This window comes from Pieris napi, chromosome 23 (genome assembly GCF_905475465.1).
Source record: "Pieris napi chromosome 23, ilPieNapi1.2, whole genome shotgun sequence".
Taxonomy (NCBI): Eukaryota; Metazoa; Arthropoda; class Insecta; order Lepidoptera; family Pieridae; genus Pieris; species Pieris napi.
In genome coordinates this window covers 3,879,964-3,886,156 of record NC_062256.1, presented here as the reverse complement: position 1 = coordinate 3,886,156, position 6,193 = coordinate 3,879,964, and the positions used below count along the sequence as shown (strand labels likewise).

General features: G+C 33.9%; 1 long non-coding RNA gene across 1 annotated transcript; it reads right to left on the bottom strand.

Annotated features, from left to right (window-relative positions):
- Positions 1-211: 211 nt before the first annotated feature.
- On the bottom strand, positions 212-4,609 carry LOC125061442. Its single transcript, XR_007119042.1, has 5 exons — positions 4,485-4,609; positions 4,367-4,382; positions 3,078-3,158; positions 1,520-1,570; positions 212-288 (listed from the first exon to the last, which is right to left on the bottom strand). It is a non-coding gene; the product is annotated as an uncharacterized LOC125061442 (long non-coding RNA).
- Positions 4,610-6,193: the final 1,584 nt, after the last annotated feature.

Genomic DNA, 6,193 nt, shown 5'->3' with positions numbered 1-6,193 from the left:
AAGGATGCATTATTACTATTGATCCTATACGTAGGAATATGTTCCTCATTCTTGATATATAGGTCTAGAAAGAAGAATTGTTTTTATAACGACTGTTTGTCACGGGTCAGCGATAACTAAAGGTTTTGTAAAGAAATAATGAATTGTGATCAGTAAAGACCGTACTATGAGGATTACGAAAATTTTAGGTTAGTTATACAAAAAACAAAAATCAAATTCAAGATATTTATTTCTAATTAAGCATGTCGCCTTTCTGGATAAAGTTTGGTCGTTGCATGTTTTCCGTCACTGTAAAAAAATAAAAATGGATTAATAATAATTCATTAACTATATTATACGTTATTTATTATAAATTGGTAAAGCCAAGGATTAGGGGTAATCACTGAATGTATTGAAGCGATATTGATTTACTATTAGGCACGAGAATGTTGGCCTAGTGGCTTCAGCGTGCGATATTCATACCTGAGGTCGTAGGTTCGATCCCTAGCTATGCACCAATGGACTTTCTTTTTATATGCGCATTTAACATTTGCTCGAACGGTGAAGGAAAACATCGTGAGGAAACCGACATGTCTTAGACCCAAAAAGTCGACGGCTTGTGTCAGGCACTGGAGGCTGATCACCTACTTGCCTATTAGATTTAAAAATGATCATGAAACAGATTCAGAAATCTGAGGCGAAGACCTAAAAAGGTTGTAGTGCCACTGATTTATTATTTATTAGGCACGAGAAACGAAGGTCCGAAGCCGGGGTGGGTCGCTAGTAGTATACGTAGTACTTACACTCTAGACCAGTGTTTAGAACCTTTTTTGCCCCTCTTCTACAATTCTTCTTAAATGATAGGTTTTAGGAAGAAATTACTAGGGAATTGTTAACGAAACACAGTAAGTAAATTTTCAAAACATGTAATGAAAAACTGAAATTCAAATTCCAAATAATTTTAATAAATTTTCGAATAGCCCCCCTTGAAAATCCAATTACCCCCTGTGGGGTGTGGCCCTCACTTCGGGAAACATTGCTCTAGGCAGTAATTCCCTAGTAAGGCTTTACGCTCATAGAAACACCTCTCAACTCTGATGTTTCCAATGCAGCAATAGATTGTTCTGTTCGCTATTACCACCTATTCGTATGTACCTTATCCAGTATCCAGTCTTAGACCCAAAAACAAATGACGTGAAAGCTAAACACTGACCTAAAATAATAAAAATCCTATTCCGCTACAACTCAGATTCAATCCGTTTTTATTATAGACAAGTAGGTGATCACCTTTCTATCTGACACATGTTTTAATTGGATTTGAGACAGTAGTTTTCTCACAATTTTTTCCTTCACCGTGCCAGCGAGTGTTAGATGTATAGAATATTAATTAGTGAACAGCTGGACCTACGAACAGAGTTGTAGCACGATGAAGCTACTATCGCTATTACTATTAAAGAAACATGTTATCTAATGCTAAGGCCCATAATGATAAAATATAACGTACGTAAATTGTAGCGCACTGATTAAATAATAGGTTTACCTTAAAAAAGTGATCCCATAGATTTCGCCATCTGGCTGAAGAATCCAACACCTAAAAGAATAATAATTTAATAATGTATTCATATTAAGATGCCTTATAAAGGTTAGAGTTAGATTAAGTTTAAAGTTTACGTAATAAGTGTGTGAATAAACTTTTTAAAAATCGTTTGGTTACGTATTCAGGGAATTGTATGTTCAGAAGGACTATACATTCAAATCTTGATTACACTAAGCGAGAATTCATTTCAACTTGACGTAAGCAAGTGCGAGTAAACTTTACAAGTGCACTGCATAAACTTCACCCTTTTTTTTGTTTAGTTAAGATGGTAATGCACTCAATCAACATCAACATCGTTCATGCATTTGACAACGATTGATATTATCTGGTAGATATAAAGAATAATTCAAAATTAGGTTCTTAAAGGTTCTATTCCACAAAAGCCACTCTGAATAATCTATTTCCAATAATATCAAAACTTAAATTGGTAGAGCGGTTACTATGATTTTTATATATTAATTAAAATACTCTGGACTGAAATTTGCTAGGCAACCCATATGGATTATATTTATTGACATATTAAATTAAATATAAAATACATTTCATTAAATAAGCATCTCGGTGAAGATCGTTGTATATCGGGATCTTATTAGTCTAGTCGACAAGTTGAAAATGGTACAAAATAGAGATACTGTTCTTAAAATTATGTGCGATAGCTCATTGGATCCGGAATGACGTCTAGAAAAATGTGCCAAAAGCGTGTATTAGCACATAAAAAATTGCAAAAGTTATACACAATTAAAGATGAAAAAAAAATGGCATTTAGTTTTTTGCCAATATTTAATAAACTATTAATATTTAAGAAATTTCAAAAAAAGATTCTGAAAGAAGAGGAAATTTCCAATAAAAAACTCTTAGCTCCCGGAACTCTATCTCCATTATTTATAATATTAATTTAACGCTGAAAATAGGTCTGCGCGTGACATTTTTAGTATTCGCGCGTGGCGTCAAAAGCGACTACGGCACATTAATTAATTTATTTAAGGTATTGAATATTTTTTTTTAAATTTGAAAAAATTATGGTGTGTTCTGAACACTATAATTAATTTATTCCCGTTGGAAATTGTACTTAAAGTTAATTTTTCAACAAGTTAAACAATTGTTAACTAACGAAATTTTCTCGAACTACCGTCTTAATTGTAAGTGAAAAAAAATGTTTAAATAATGGTCGTAAAAAAATGTCGCTTCATAGAGCCTTTCTTACATACATACTTAACAAGATCGTGCCATAAAAGTTAATAGAATATTTATACTTCGTTTATAACAATTTTTTTACTTAAACAAAAACTCATAATTTTAAGAGCAGTATCTCTATTTTGTACCATTTTCAACTTGTCGACTAGACTATAAACTATTAGATTATATTCTATGTCATTGCTAGCACAGTATTTGTTACCATGGTTACCAATACTTTTGAATGGACATGACATTACTATGGTAACAAACACGGATTCCGCTTTATGTGATTTACAGTTTCGTCTTGTCTTATATAAGCACTCACCAGGAATATCCTTTGGTAAACCTCCGGGAGGGGCTGCGGGAGGGGCTGCTGCCGCGGCGGCGGCCTTGGGGTCTACTGGATCTATTAAAATTGTTATTAAACATATTTAATGAATATCTGTTGTTGGTAATTTTTAACACGGTTTAATTATTTGGTTCTTGTAGGCTGTAACTTGTAACTTGTAACTCAGAAATCATGTTGGGATTAATTTTGTTTTCAACTTCCGGTGTTGTTTTGTATTTTTCTTCTTTTGTTCTTCTTCTTCCATATGTTTGTGTGGCCCTAGTCGGTAAAATGGACAGTTACGAAAATCACAGATAGTAAAAACTTGCCTAAAAAATCATATTTTCTTTATTTTAGCGATAAAAATGGCTTGTAACTTGGCATATCTAAAAATTTTGTTAGAAAATATCATAGGGTATTCGGTGGGTTATTTGCAGAAAATTATATTTCTTGTTTACCCATAACTATAATAGAATCCATGGGTCTGGTCTTGAGAGAATTTCTGCGGAACATTGTACTGAAAGCATTTGCTATTTCATTTATTCAAAGAAAGTACTCACGAATATAACTATCTAATTAGGAGTCTTTCTGGAACAAAACCTTTTCAAATTCTTCTACATAGTGGCATCTAGGCATGAATGCGAAGCTTACATTTAATAATTTGAAATAAATGTTAGAAAAGAGAAAACGTAATATAAAATTACTAAATTTCTACATTTAAAAGTATTTAAATTATATTTTGGCTTTCAAAAATATTAAGATCTCGAAGCATTATTTAGGTTTTTAAAACATAAAAATTCGTTCTGAATTCGAAAAATAGCTCATTAAAAGTTGCATATTATCGGACCGAATTGTTCAATTTATCAAATGTTTAATAAAAAATATCAAGTAAGTAGGAAAAAATCTACTATATGCGAGCTATTCTGGGGTGCGCTGCCAAAACCGCTAGAGTTACGCGTATGTAATCTATGATGGAAATGTTTGTCTTACATAGTCGATATCTTCGGTAGTTTTTTCTACGCCACGCTACTATAAGCTACTCGAAATAATAATCCTGCTCAGTCGAATTAATTTTACTTGTTAGAAAGCTACAAATTTTATTCTAGTAGAGTACCAGCAAATTTGTTGAAGAAAATTAAAAAAAAAAGGTTATGCAGTTTTCGTTTTAGTGGCATAATATAGATTTTATGGAAAGACTTCAACGGTCTGTTGTAAAACAAATACTTTAAATAAAAACATCTCTCTTCAAGTGAGAGGTCAGTATATGATCTTTAAAATAAACTTACCAGCTGGTAATGCAAGCTGAAAGCAACAGAAAGCTGTGTTATAATATATATTTTTTATTAAATTATTTTAGACAAATATATTAATATTGAGAAAATTGATTTCGTTTCAAATACTTACAGCGGTGTAGAATAAAACACAGAAACAAACAAAAAGCAATGTTTTCATCATTTTGCTGTTATTATTAAGATACTTGATTTAATAATGTTCTCTAAAGGCAATGCTTCTAATATATATACGACGATATAATATGACGCGAATACACCTGAACAAACGATTCGTGTTTGTAGTCATATTTTCAAAATAAATTCTTTTCTTATGACGTCTATTGAATTAGGGTCTTTGACAAATAAAACGACTCTGAACAATTAAGGAAAAATATACCTATACCCAGGTATACATCTGGTATTAATATCCAGTCAAAGTACCTGTGTTATACACGGCGTAATATAGGCCATACACACTACGGTCTACCGGAGAGGTCCACCTGTGCAGGTATGCCTGCGCAGGTGTCACTCGAAAGAATCTATTTTTGATCTTGCGCCGGTCGCCTGCGCAGGTTCAAAAACCTGCACAGGTCTATTCCCACACACATTCCGGTCTACCTGCGCAGGCATACCTGCACAGGTGGACCTCTCCGGTAGACCGTAGTGTGTATGGCCTACATAACTCGGAGCCTACCTCGCATAATTCTTAGTTAAAGATTTGTTCAATGTTTCGACGAAAACTGTTAATAAGGTTATTATTGTATACAATTTATAATGAAATTTGTTTCGTTTTTCACGTTCATAGAAGTAGTCACCCCATTAGAGTACCTAGGATAATGTTATGTTGAATACCTACTGGTAAAAGTAAAAATCTAATATGTTTGGGCCGTGGGGTTCAAGTGCACTAAAGATTTAAGTTGGCGCCTGATAGATAGTACCGGTGACCCCAGAGCTGATGCTTTCGTTGCTCAACAAATAAGTAAGATACTTATGAGATACCTGTGAGACACAGGAAAAATGCTGCCAGCGTTAAAAGTACACTGCCACAGGGACCAAACTTTTTAAATTAGTTTTAATTTTCTATTTATTAATTATTATTATTATTACTATGTAGGTTAAGAAAATACAGTATGTTAAACAGGCAAATATATTGAGAACAATGGTATGTAGACTGTCGGCCTTGTAGCACAAATGTTTTACGAAACATTTAACTATGGATTTCATAAATATTTGGAATTATATAATCTACTATATAAAAATAAGTCGGGTTTTCCTTCCTGACGCTATAACTCCAGAACGCACGAACCGATTTCCACGGTTTTGCATTCGTTAGAAAGGTCTCGGGCTCCGTGAGGTTTATAACAACAGAAAAGCGGGATCACCAAACAAAATGTTACATAAAACGAAGACATCTGGTGGCGAAACGGAGTTCGCCGAGTTTGCTAGTCTACTATATAAAAATAAGTCGGGTTTTCCTTCCTGATGTTATAACTCCAGAACGCACGAACCGATTTCCACGGTTTTGCATTCGTTAGAAAGGTCTCGGGCTCCGTGAGGTTTATAGCAACAGAAAAGCGGGATCACCAAACAAAATGTTACATAAAACGAATACATCTGGTGGCGAAACGGAGTTCGCCGAGTTTGCTAGTCTACTATATAAAAATAAGTCGGGTTTTCCTTCCTGATGTTATAACTCCAGAACGCACGAACCGATTTCCACGGTTTTGCATTCGTTAGAAAGGTCTCGGGCTCCGTGAGGTTTATAGCAACAGAAAAGCGGGATCACCAAACAAAATGTTACATAAAACGAAGACATCTGGTGGCGAAACGGAGTTCGCCGAG